The 13,679-nt window shown below is 42.8% G+C and overlaps 1 protein-coding gene across 1 annotated transcript in view; it reads right to left on the reverse strand.

Moving 5' to 3' along the window:
* adcy7 (adenylate cyclase 7) overlaps window positions 1-11,710 on the reverse strand; it is a 165,141-nt gene extending 153,431 nt beyond the window's left edge. The window contains exon 1 of the mRNA XM_078544302.1: window positions 11,504-11,710. The gene's annotated coding sequence lies outside the window, so the exon portion shown is untranslated. The remainder of the gene's footprint in view (window positions 1-11,503) is intronic.
* Window positions 11,711-13,679: the final 1,969 nt, after the last annotated feature.

Below are 13,679 nucleotides of genomic sequence, written 5' to 3' on the forward strand. Positions count from 1 at the left end.
TACTCTAACACCGAAAGGGTTAAACAACTTCCCATTGAGAGCTGCACAGTGACTGCAGCTAAGCTTAAGCGGTCTCAGCCCACATGTAGAAATGTCAGAACCACAATTAGATCTGACTTATTTTGTCCGACCAGTTAGAAAGCACACAGCCTCACAGCAGACATGTTTTGTTTGAAGCAGCTACAAAGAGCAGGTTCTGAGAATTTAGTCACTGTCATGTCACATCCTTTGAACATTTTGTTTTGCAAGTTTTGATAATTTAACTCAAATCTTAAGACTGCAATGCTTAAATAATTGCACTCAAAGTATTGCACATATTGTACAGTGAAATAGAACTTTTTGAAAGCAATCAGATGAAATGTTTGTTAATACTTCCATTTGAAAGAGACTTATGTATTATATACAGTTTTAGACAATTACTAAAATTTAGATTCCAGTTTTCGTAATATCGGAATAGAGTATTTTATCCCAAATGCGATTCTCATATGATCACACCCAAAATTGAAATGAAATACTTAGAAATTCCATTCAGGTTTCTGTCATCTCTGAGTCATCTATAAGTTAACCTAAAACAGACATGCAAACCAAACAGAATTCATCAGTAATCTGAAATAGTACATCATAGCAGCATGTCCAATGTTCTGTGATACAGGGCGGAAGTATGTTGGTCTCTACTCATGACTTATCAGTTAGCAAGTTCCTGTTAGTTCCTGTTATTGCTGTCTGGTAGTTACTAAGTGATGGCCAGACTGAAACACTGGGACAGAATTGTCCCAGATTTGCATTAAGTGCAATAGCAGGTGGGAAAAAGGATGTTTTACCTGCTGGCCACAATGGTGGGTTTTCACGCCATATCGTCCCAATCCCACCTCATTAATCATGCATTCCCAGGAAACACGCTATTTCGCTGGCAGGCAGCCTCCGATTTGCCCGCCACACTGTCACCTCACTCCTTCCTCACACCAGGCACCACATTTAAAGTGCAAGCGCGTGGACAACTCTCAGTGTGCTTCCATCCCAGGGCTGCTGCACAAAGGATATGGCCCTGAAAGCCAAGAAGACTGCAGTCCCCTGATTCAGTGACGCATCCCTGGAATGCCTTTTGGATACCGTTGGAGCCCACTGTGATGTCCTCGACTCCTGCTCTGGCCGCAGGAGGCCCACCAGTTTCGCCACTCCGGCTTGGGAGGCGGTGGCAGTGGAGGTCAGTGCGAACACTGCACAAAAGAGCTTCACCATCCAGTGCAGAAAGAGGATGAATGATCTCATCCATGCCACCAGGGTAAGGCAACCATCTCATCACTCTAAACTCACACACTCAAGCCCAGCACACATTCACTGGCATCTCATTCACTGCCAGCTCAAGGGACATCACCACTCTCTCTCTCACACGCACCCTCACATCTCCACCTGGCCTCATCTTCTCTAGGGGCTGCCTCCTCAGCCCTCACCCTCATGAGGCCACTTGCACAGATCAAAATGTGTCCCCACACACACCCTCGGGTGCCCCCCCCCTTCCCCAGTAATGCCCTATCTCTGCAGCTTCTTCTCTTGCCTAAGGCCACTTCTCCCCCTTCCCCAAGCAAGTTATAGCCCTGCAGCAGTTGAAAAGCCAACCCGCCTTTTGGCTGATCTAGTAAGTAGAGACCTGTTTGTGAGCCACCCTAAAAGTGATGTGGTGCTGCCTGCAGAGCCTGGCGCTGATGACAGCGAGTGACGCAAGGTAGGCAAACAAGCCTCAAAGCCACGAGTGAAGTGCAGCTCGCCAAGTGCATGTCACTTATGTTCAGTTGTGAAACACGTCACCATGATTCGTGCCTGGATGACTCACCATGGTGGGGATGATTCAGGTGAGCAGGGCTTATAATGATTTGCAGATGTGTTAAAATGAAGTTCCTGATATCTGGCGGCAGGAAAGGCAGCCCGCCATTGACGGGCAGAGCAGACAATCACAAACTGCTTTCACGATGTATGAAATCAATTTTTGGCCTTCCTGCCATATTGTCTGCTCACACCCGCCATGATGCCTGACGCCAATGGGCATGGAAAATCCTATGTCCCACTTGACCAATGTAGATTACTTCAAAATTATCTGTCTGCTTGACAGAGAAAAACTGCATGATTTAGGCATACTCGAAGAGAGAGAATAAAGCAAAATTTAAGTGATGAAGACACCATCGCCTGCAGATTATTACTACAGATGCATTAAGAAATAAAGTCCCAATTGTTAACTTTCATAAGTGAAACCGTAGATATCATGGCCTCATGTACTAGTCGCCACCAGGGTGGACAGTGATTATTGGGAAGTTTTCCCTTATAAGTATTCACCATCGTAGAAGGAACAATTAGCACTTGTATTGCAATATTACAATAAAAATGATGTATCAAGCAAGCATGCTTTGAGTAAAGTCCCTGGTGACATTTAAGTGGCTTAATACTTTAGCCCAGAGCTGTGACTGAGCTGAATTTCACTCCACAGTAAATATGCAATATGCCTAATTTTTCACAATGCATCAGAATGCAAGTCAGCTATACATTCAGCTTCAGTGCTTTCCACTTCATAGCTTTTCTTCAAAAAATTTTGAAAAACAAGCCAAATGCTATTGAGGCAAACTTTATATTGAGTGTTCCTTCTTATAAAAAGTGGGTGTGTGTGTCTGAGAGTGAGAAAGAATAAGAGTGCTCTGATTATGCAGCTACTGCAGTTTTTACATAGAAATACATATAAGTTAGAACACAAAAACATGCTATTCAGCCCACGTCTGTGTCAACATTTATCCTCCATGCGAACAGTAAATGTAATCTCATTTACCTATCCTACTTCCATATACTTTTAGACCCTTTTCCTTTAATCTACCTATACAATGTAATCTTGACATTGTAGCCTCAATTACTAACACTAGAAGGGAATTCCATGGTCTCAAAGAAGTGTGCAAAGAAGCTTTCCCTGCCTCAGAAATGTTCCATAAAATTCAAAAAGTGCACTAACAGGCTAAATTCTCAAGCCAATTAATTAGTCACCTGTATTTTGTTGACAGCCAAGGTAATTGCTAATTTTTTACAGCTGTGAGAGGGAGAGAGGCAGAAGATGCCTTTCCTCATTCTAATTTGATATGTTTCTATAAACCAAATAAGCAAATTAAACTTGCAAAGCAAACAAAGACCAAGAAGGTTCAGAGTTATACTGAGTGTTCTGATCTCAGATGGACAGCTGCGGCACAAGTCCCAGTTAATAAAGAGGGGGGTGTTTTGGAGGGTAATTAAATTCAGCCTGGGTTCCTACACTTGATCACAATAGGTGTCTTTTGTAGCATATACATGTGTTTGCTGAGTGAAGGTGGGAACATGATCGGCCATGGTCAAATAGAAAAGCAATGCTCACTGTCAAAACCGACATGAACATCAGCTTCTTTGAGAGATGCCAGTTGATCTTCACCACTTGTCTATCCATACCTCAGCATGATTTAATAATTTCAGGAGCGATGGAGAGATTTTTTTCAAATATATGGCATACAAAATTTATATTAGATTGATAGTAATTATAATGCAGTAACAATTATATGCTTCATGCAAATTTTTATCATTTATCATGTCTATTGAATCACAAAAACATTACAGCTCAGACATTTCTAGCACACTTTAAAATCAGTATTTTCCTAATTCCAGTTTTTCGATACTGAAATTCTGATTTTGATTAAAATAAAAAATAAATAAAATAATAAATAACAATAAACCTACAGACACAAAAATACAATAATGATTGGTGTTTATAAAAGGAGAATTATTTTTTCTTATTAATTGACACAGTTCAAAAATCTGTCAGCATTCTATTTTTTGATTATGTATCCTATATAGTTTCTACAATATGCAACACAGGGCACAGAATCTTTTGCAGCACAGTGCAGATCTCAATAACCACGATCAATGAATACTCTTATATGGATGTCATCATAAATCATGGGCATGGACAGCACAGCCAAGCAGAGTCAACAGAAAACAAAACATGAAATTATTAACATGATGCAATTTCAAATCTCTTATCTGTGGTTTACGGCAACCTATATACCTTGATTAGACAGCCTTGTACATTGCCTTCTGTTCTATGATACATGCATGACACATTTTTAACTTGCATTCTACAAGTTATATCTCTGTAACCTGCACTTGCAATATCAAATGTATAGATATTTTTCAAAACTTTGCACTTCAATACAGTATTAAACAACCATTGTGTTGTGATAGGAGTGATGTGGAACATCTACAATTCTCCATTAATAAGCTTATCACCAGTGCAACACCAGGTTCTAACAGATCATAGGCAGCTTTCAAATACAGAAACAAGGGAAAGATACATTTCATATTCAATTCCAGCTGGTAATAAGGAATTATCACAGAATCACAGTGCAGAAGAGGCCCTTCGGCCCATCAAGTCTGCAACGACACGTGAGAAACACCTGACCTACCTACCTAATTCCATTTACCAGCACTTGGCCCATAGCCTTGAATGTTATGACGTGCCAAGTGCTCATCCAGGTACTTTTTAAAGGATGTGAGGCAACCCACCTCCACCACCCCCACCAGGCAGCGCATTCCAGACCGTCACCACCCTCTGGGTAAAAAGGTTTTTCCTCACATCCCTCCTAAACCTCCTGCCCCTCACCTTGAACTTATACCCCCTTGTGACTGACCATTCAACTAAGGGGAACAACTGCTCCCTATCCACCCTGTCCATGCCCCTCATAATCTTGTACACCTCGATCAGGTCGCCCCTCAGTCTTCTCTGCTCCAACAAAAACAACCCAAGTCTATCCAACCTCTCTTCATAACTTAAATGTTTCATCCCAGGCAACATCCTGGTGAATCTCCTCTGCACCCCCTCCAGTGCAATCACATCCTTCCTATAATGTGGCGACCAGAGCTGCACACACTACTCCAGCTGTGGCCTCACCAAGGTTCCATACAATACCAACATGACCTCCCTACTTTTGTAATCTATGCCTCGATTAATAAAGGCAAGTGTCCCATATGTCTTTTTCACCACCCCACTAACACGCCCCTCTGCCTTCAGAGATCTATGGACACACACGCCAAGGTCCCTTTGTTCCTCAGAACTTCCTAGTGCCATGCCATTCATTGAATACTTCCTTGTCAAATTACTCCTTCCAAAGTGTATCACCTCACACTTTTCAGGGTTAAATTCCATCTGCCACTTATCTGCCCATTTAACCATCCCGTATATATCTTCCTGTAACCCAAGACACTCAACCTTACTGTTAACCACCTGGCCAATCTTTGTGTCATCCGCAAACTTACTAATCCTACCCCCCACATAGTCATCTATGTCATTTATATAAATGACAAATAATAGGGAACTGAGCACAGATCCCTGTGGTACGCCACTGGACACTGGCTTCCAGTCACTAAAGCATCCTTCTGTCATCACCCTCTGCCTCCTACAACTAAACCAATTTTGAATCCACCTTATCAAATTACCCTGTATCTCATGTGCCTTTGCCTTCTTTATGAGTCTCCCATGTGGGACCTTGTCAAAGGCTTTGCTGAAATCCATATAAACTACATCAATTGCACTACCCTCATCTACACACCTGGTCACCTCCTCAAAAAATTCAATCAAATTTGTTAGGCATGACCTCCCTCTGACAAAGCCATGCTGACTATCCCTGATCAAACCTTGCCTCTCCAAGTGGAGATAGATACTCTCCTTCAGAACTTTCTCCAATAGTTTTCCTACCACTGACGTGAGGCTCACTGGCCTGTAGTTCCCTGGTTTATGTCTACAACCCTTCTTAAATAGCAGAACCACATTAGCTGTTCTCCAGTCCTCTGGCACCTCCCCCGTGGCCAGAGAGGAATTAAAAATTTGGGTCAGAGCCCCTGCGATCTCCTCTCTTGCCTCCCTCAGCAGTCTGGGACACAAATCATCCAGACCTGGAGATTTGTCCACTATTAAGCCTGCTAACACCTCCAATACCTTGTCACTCCCTATATCAATTTGCTTAAGAACCTCATAGTCTCTCTCCCCGAGTTCGATACCTTCATCCTCATTCTCTTGGGTGAAGACGGACGTGAAGTATTCATTCAACACTCTAGCAATGTCCTCTGGCTCCACCCATAGATTGCCCCCTTGGTCCCTTATGGGCCCTACACTTTCCCTGGTTATCCTCTTCCCATTGATATACTTATAGAATATCTTGGGATTTTCCCTACTTTTACCATCCAGAGCTTTCTCATATCCCCTCTTTGCTCTCCTAATTGCTTTCTTAAGCTCCACCCTGCACTTTCTGTACTCCACTAATGCCTCTGCTGATTTGCTTCCCTTGGTAAAAGCCTCTCTTTTCCTTCTCATCGTAACCTGAATATCTCTGGTCATCCATGGTTCTCTGGGCTTGTTACTCCTTCCTATCACCCTAGAGGGAACATGTTGAGCCTGTACCCTCCCCATTTCCTTTTTGAACACCCCCCACTGTTTCTCTGTAGATTCCCCCACAAGTAACTGTTCCCAGTCTACCTTGGCCAGATTCGGCCTTATTTTACTAAAATCCACTCTCCCCCAATCCAAAACATTTTTTTTGCAACTTGTCGATTTCTTTGTCCATAACAAACTTAAACTATACCATGTTGTGGTCGCTATCGTTAAAATGCTCGCCCGCCACCTCCTCAGCCATCTGTCTGGCTTCATTCCTCAGAATTAGGTCCAGCAATGCACCATCCCTTGTTGGACCCTGTACATATTGACCTAAAAAGTTCTCCTGTACACATTTTTTAAAAACTCACATAACTGTGTAACTCAAAACAACCATACATTATTCTAAGTTTGTGCTGCAGTAGATTGCAAACTCTGTCACAAGACTGAGCTTTTCTCTGATAGATATGCAGTTACCAAAAAAATTCCTATGTAACATCCTCTACTTTTCCGCCTTCCCCGGCAAATAACAAGAGATGGCGATTTCAAATGGTTTCTGACGTCTCCACAAACAGTATAGGACACCTCATCATTGGTTCACTAATGATACTTCAATGCTTCTTAAATGTGTCACAGATAAGATGATGCAATCTCAAATTGTGGTCAAATACATGTCGCCATGCTTTAATTCTGTGAATTGTACAACAACCAAGCTATAAACATTTTCCTGAGAGACAGCCAAAAACATCTCTCTGACCAGAAGCTACACAAAATAAATAGAAAATGAATTGTGGAACTGTTTTTTCCAATTTTCTTTTCCTCCTCATTTCTTTTTTTTCCCCAAAAATTGATGCTTCATAAACCAGGTGGGTTACTATTTCAGAGTCAACTGAAGTGGAAAGGTTTTACTTCACAAATTTAATTTTTGATACCGTAGAAAAGATAACATTATATCCTTGGCCCTTCAGGGTTATCAGAGTACTTCTTAGCTGGAATTTTTATTTTCAATTCAAATAGAATGAGCAGAGCTTATCAGAATTACCAAGGAAACACACAAATAAGCCTCGGCAACATTAGCTGTCGTGATGCATAGAATCATAGAATGGCTACAGCACAGAAGGAAGGTTTAGCCTGCCTTGCCCCTGCCTGCTCACTGCAAGAGCAACTGAGCTACTCCCACTCCCCGCCCTTTCCTGTCACCCTGCAAATCTTTCTCTTCAGATAATTATCTAATTCTCTATTAAAAGCCACAATTGAATGTGCCTCCTCCACACGTTCAAGCAGTGCATTTCAGAGCCTAACCACTCACTACATAAAAACAATTTTCCTAGTATTGCCTTTGGTTCTTTGATTCAACCCTTCCCCCTTTGGGAACAGTTTCTCCCTGACCTCTCATGATTTTGCACATCTATATCAAATGCCCCCTCAATCTTCTCTTCTTTGAGGAGAATAACCCCAGCTTCTTCAATCTTTTCACGTAACTAAAAAGTCAACCCTCGAAGAATTCTCACAAATATTTTCTGTATCCTCTGTAATACCTTCACTTCCTTCCTAAAGTGTAGTGCCCAGAATTGGACACAATACTCCAGTTGAGGTCGAATCAGTTTTTAATAAAGAGACACCATAAGTTGCCTGCTTTTGTACTCTTGCCTCTATTCATAAAGCCCAGAAATCCATAACAACCACTTTCTCAACTTACCCTTCCAGTGTTAATGTTCTGTGCACATATACCCCCAGGTCTCTTTGTTTCTGTACACATATTAAAACTGTGCCCTTTATTTTTAAATTGCTTCTCCTCATTCTTTCTACCAAAATGTAACACTTAACAATTCTCTGCATTAAATTTAATCTTCCATATGTCTGCCCATTCCATCAGCCTGTCTAAGTTCTCTAGACTATCACTATCCTCCTCACAGTTCACAATATTTGCGAGGGAAGAGAAATACTCCCATCAAAAGAGAAGTCATGCAAATGACAAGACTAAAGAGGTGAACTCAATGATTAGTCTTTCTGAACCAGACCAAACTCTGGGAGAGGGGCTTTTGTTTTGCTTGTCTTTAGAGATTATTTGTTTAACAGTCAAATTTTAAACTACATCAGCTCAGGCATGTGTATCAAGAAACAAACTATATGTTTCACCTTGCAAGATCAAATGTACCCAAGTTTAACCAATATTTTGCTACACTATTTGGAAATTGATTTAACAGTCACTTGGTGGTATAGAACTTGACTATTACTGAAAAGAGAGACATGCTGTTGAAGCTTTTCATCTTACACTCATCAGGACAAACACAAGAATGGCAAATTTCAAAAGATCACAACAATTTATACTACAGGAGAAAAGTTAGCAAGCCAATTTTGATTTGCCAAGGCTTTGCCATGGAGAAAGCAATAGGGAAGGAGGGGGGGAGATGGTGATGGAGTGGTAATGTCACTGGACTAGTAATCTAGAGGCCCAGGCTAATGCTCTGCGGATATGGGTTCAAATCCCACCATGGTAGCCGCTGGAATTTGAATTCAGTTAATAAACCTGGAATATAAACGGCTAGTCTCAGTAATGGTGACCATGAAACTATCATTGATTGTTGTAAAAACCCATCTGGTTCACTAAAGGAAATCTGCCATCCTTACCTAACATATGACTCCAGACAGAGTGGTTGACTCTTAACTGCCCTCTGAAATGGCCTAGCAAGCTGCTCAGTTCAACAGCATTTAGGGATGGGTAGCACATGCTGGCCTTGCCCGCATCCCATGAAAGAAAAAAAAGGCTCTCCAAACTCCTGGGGAATTCAAAAAGGCTTTGCAAAGCATGGGTCCCTATTCCAGCCGCAATAGTGGCTTTTCACACCATATCATCCCAAATTAATTATTCATTCCTGGTGGGCGGGCTCTCATTCACCTGCCATGCCATCAACTCACCACTTCATCATGCCAGGCACCAGATTTAAAGTACAGCCGCACTTAGTGCTTCCAGCCCAGGATTGCAGCAAAGAAGACATGATCCCTAGAGGCAAGAAGGCTGCAGCCCTCGAGCGCCTTTTGGATGCTATGGAGGCCCGTTGTGATGTCCTCTACCCCCACGCTGGCCGCAGGAGGGGCAGCTACATTACCACTCCAGCTTGATAGGCAATGGCAGTGGTGATCAGTGCCAATGCTGCACAGAAGAGGTTGGCCATCCAGTGCAGATAGAGGATGAATGATCTCATCAGTGCCGCCAGGGTAAGGCAACCGTCTCATCACTCTAAACTCACACACTCAAGCCCATCACACATTCCCTGGCATCTCACTCACTGCCAGCACAAGGGACATTCTTACACACATACCCTCACATGTCCATCTGGCCTCATCTCATCTGGAGACTGCCTCCTCAGCCCTCATCATCTTGAGGCCACTTGCAAAGGTCAACTTGCAAGGCACCCATACATACCCTGGGATACCCTCCCTCCCTAGTACAGCTCTCGTCCTGCAGATTCTTCCCTTGCCTACCCATGAGCCCTCCTAAAAGTGATGTGGTGCTGTCTGTGAAGCCTGGCGCTGATGACTACAAGTGCAGTCTGAAGCAAGGTAGGCAAACAAACCTTGAAGTCCCAAGCGAAGTGCAGCCCACCAAGTGTATGCCTTATACATGCTGTTGCGAAACACATCACCGTGTTTTCCTGCCAACATGGGCAGACAATCCAGCGGGCTGGCCTTATGCTGATTATGCTGATGTATTACAATGAGGTTCCCAATGTCCGACGGCGGGCAACGCAGCCCACCAACGGCAGGCAGAGCAGATGATCGTAAACAGATTTCACGACACCATGAAACCGATTTTTGGCTTTCTTGCATATTGTCTGCTCACGCCACCAAACACGCCCAACGCCGGTGGGCACGGAAAATCCCAGCCAATGTCTTTTTGGACTGACAGCAGCATCCTGTTAATGGAATTGATTTAACTAGGCATAGATTTGCCTCACTTACATCTGCCGACATTACATTATTTTTAACCTGTCCAGTAACTAGTATGTCTAGGGACTTAGATTTGTATGGTACATGTTTCTAACTACAGTGCAAATATGTAATATACAGCATATTAAGGTGGAATAAGTAAACAGATTTTATTTAAAATGGTACCCTTATAAACCTAACTATTAGACAAATATCAGTCTCAGTGGCTTTGTCCACAACAAAGAAATTTTATAGCACCTTTCACAAGCTGAGGACATGAGAAAGTGCCCAACTAATTAAAGACTGAAGTGTGTTCACGTTCTAGTGTAGGGAATCAAGGCAGTAAAATTATACACGGTAAGGTCCCACCAATAGCAATGAGATAAACGATCAGAAAATCTGCTTTTAGTGATGTTGGTAGAGTGATAAATTTGGTCAGGAGGGAAGGGAACTCCACTGCTCTTTAAATATATCCACCTGGGTGGCCACATGGGGCCTTGATATAATGTCTCATCTCAAACCAATGCACCTCCTTCAGTATTGCACTGAAGTATCAGTATTGCACTGAAGTATCAGTCTGGATTATGTGCTCAAATTACTGAATTGGAATTTCTGTCCAAAGGTGAGAGTGTGCTCCTGAGCCAAAGCTGGCACAGTAAGGCTGAAAAATGACTAATTTAGAACGATTTGTTTTTAAAAGAACTTACTTCATTTAAGAGTGGATTTTTGCAGATGCTTATGAAAGTACCATTGCCAAGGTTACGACAACAATTTTCTTAGAAAAGACACATGTTTATGTTTAACTGTTGCGATATAATTGATGCCTTTACAGTCATTCTTAAAAGGCAATCGGGTTAGGATCTGAAACTTCCAAAATTGTAACTTATCTTCGTACTTGTGTAAGAGTTCTTACAAATCGACACCAAGTTAAATCGTCACATATTTAATGCTTTTTGATTATTGCCTGTGCTCCTCCGTGTTTCAACACAATACCTGATATTCTTATGTTTTAACCTAATGTTTATAACCATTGCAATGCTATTCATTTTGTTTTTACATGGGTTTGATGATCGGATATGATACCTTACCAACTTTCACGTCCACTGCAACCAAAATCAAAGCTGATGACATGAGATGATTTAAACTTACCAGCCTTCCAGAAGCCTGCACTCCTTTTCACTCTTTTCCGCTCACAGTAGTCAGGTTAAAGAGGGTGTTTTCATTCCCATCCAATTCAACAGGAATATTGACGGCTAGATTCACAAAACGCATTAACTTGCTCAGTCTCCCGGTTTTGGACCTGACGTCTCAGCTCAAGAAAAATGTTGCTGTTCTTTAATGAAGTCTCATCGCACCACCAACCCCCCCCGGCGCCTTTTTTCACTTCCGTTTCACAACAGCCTGTGCATTGCCCAACAGGAAAGGTGCATTTTCAGCTGGGTTTTAAAATGCGGAAATGATTACTGGTCTTCAGCAGTAACTTTGCCGTGTGTGTGTGTGTGTGTGAATATTGTCCATCGGAGTGTGGCTGAACTGTGAATATTGTCCATCAGAGTGTGAAGGAGCTGGGAATATTGTCCATCAGAGTGTGACTGAACTGTGAATATTGTCCATCAGGGTGTGTGACTGAACTGTGAATATTGTCCATCAGGGTGTGTGACTGAACTGTGAATATTGTCCATCAGGGTATGTGACTAAACTGTGAATACTGTCCATCAGGGTGTGACTGAGCTGGGAATATTGTCCATCAGAGTATGTGGCTGAACTGAGAATATTGTCCATCAGAATGTGACTGAACTGTGAATATTGTCCATCAGTGTGTGCGCCTGAACTGTGAATATTGTCCATCAGGGTGTGTGACAGAACTGGGAATATTGTCCATCAGAGTATGTGGCTGAACTGAGAATATTGTCCATCAGGGTGTGTGACTGAACTGTGAATATTGTCCATCAGGGTGTGTGACAGAACTGTGAGTATTGTCCATCAGAGTGTGTGGCTGAACTGTGAATATTGTCCATCAGAGTGTGACTGAGCTGTGAATACTGTCCATCAGAGTGTGACTGAACTGTGAATATTGTCCATCAGGGTGTGCGCCTGAACTGTGAATATTGTCCATCAGAGTGTGTGACTGAACTGGGAATACTGTCCATCAGAGTGTGTGGCTGGCTGAGCTGAGAATATTGTCCATCAGAGTGTGACTGAGATGGGAGTATTGTCCATCAGAGTGTGTGGCTGGCTGAGCTGAGAATATTGTCCATCAGAGTGTGACTGAGATGGGAGTATTGTCCATCAGAGTGTGTGGCTGAACTGTGAATATTGTCCATCAGGGTGTTCGCCTGACCTGTGAATATTGTCCATCAGTGTGTGGCTGAACTGTGAATATTGTCCATCAGAGTATGTGGCTGAACTGTGAACATCGTCCATTAGAGTGTGTGGCTGAATTGTGAATCCTGTCCATCAAAGTGTATGGCTGAACTGTGAATATTGTCCATCAGGGTGTTCACCTGACCTGTGAATATTGTCCATCAGTGTGTGGCTGAACTGTGAATACTGTCCATCAGAGTGTGTGGCTGAACTGTGAATATTGTCACCAGGGTGTGGCTGAACTGTGAATATTGTCCATCAGGGAGTTTGCCTGACCTGTGAATATTGTCTATCAGGGTGTGTGGCTGAACTGTGAATATTGTCCATCAGAGTGTGGCTGAACTGTGAATATTGTCCATCAGGGTGTGCGCCTGAACTGTGAATATTGTCCATCAGAGTGTGTGGCTGAACTGTGAATATTGTCCATCAGAGTGTGTGGCTGGACTGTGAATATTGTCCATCAGAGTGTGGCTGAACTGTGAATATTGTCCATCAGGGTGTGTGGCTGAACTGTGAATATTGTCCATCAGAGTGTGTGGCTGAACTGTGAATATTGTCCATCAGAGTGTGGCTGAACAAGGAGTCACCCGCAGCGGCAGCTGTACTGGGGCTCAGGTCCTGGAGAGTGGCGAGCCGTTGCTTTTGAACTGGTTTTACCCCACAAAAGATTTCTTTCTCCGGCGACACTCACTTTAATTGATGTAAAATTCAAGTGTCGGGTAAACCTTTTTTATTTTCACCTTGCTATATCAGCGGTGGTGTTGCAATGCTATGAAGGAGTAGCTGGAGGTGCAGCTCTGTACCTGCAGGAGGGAGTGCAGCGCTCAGGGGCACTGGGAGGCAGCAGCTTTCCCTTCACATTGGAGCTTGCTGCAGCTGAAGGTCTCCTTCCACCTGATCTTTAACATGCACCCTCTCACATGACTGACCGGCTTCTATTTTTTTGCCACTACTGCTTCCC

Source organism: Cetorhinus maximus, chromosome 6, assembly GCF_964194155.1.
Source record: "Cetorhinus maximus chromosome 6, sCetMax3.hap1.1, whole genome shotgun sequence".
Lineage (NCBI taxonomy): Eukaryota > Metazoa > Chordata > Chondrichthyes > Lamniformes > Cetorhinidae > Cetorhinus > Cetorhinus maximus.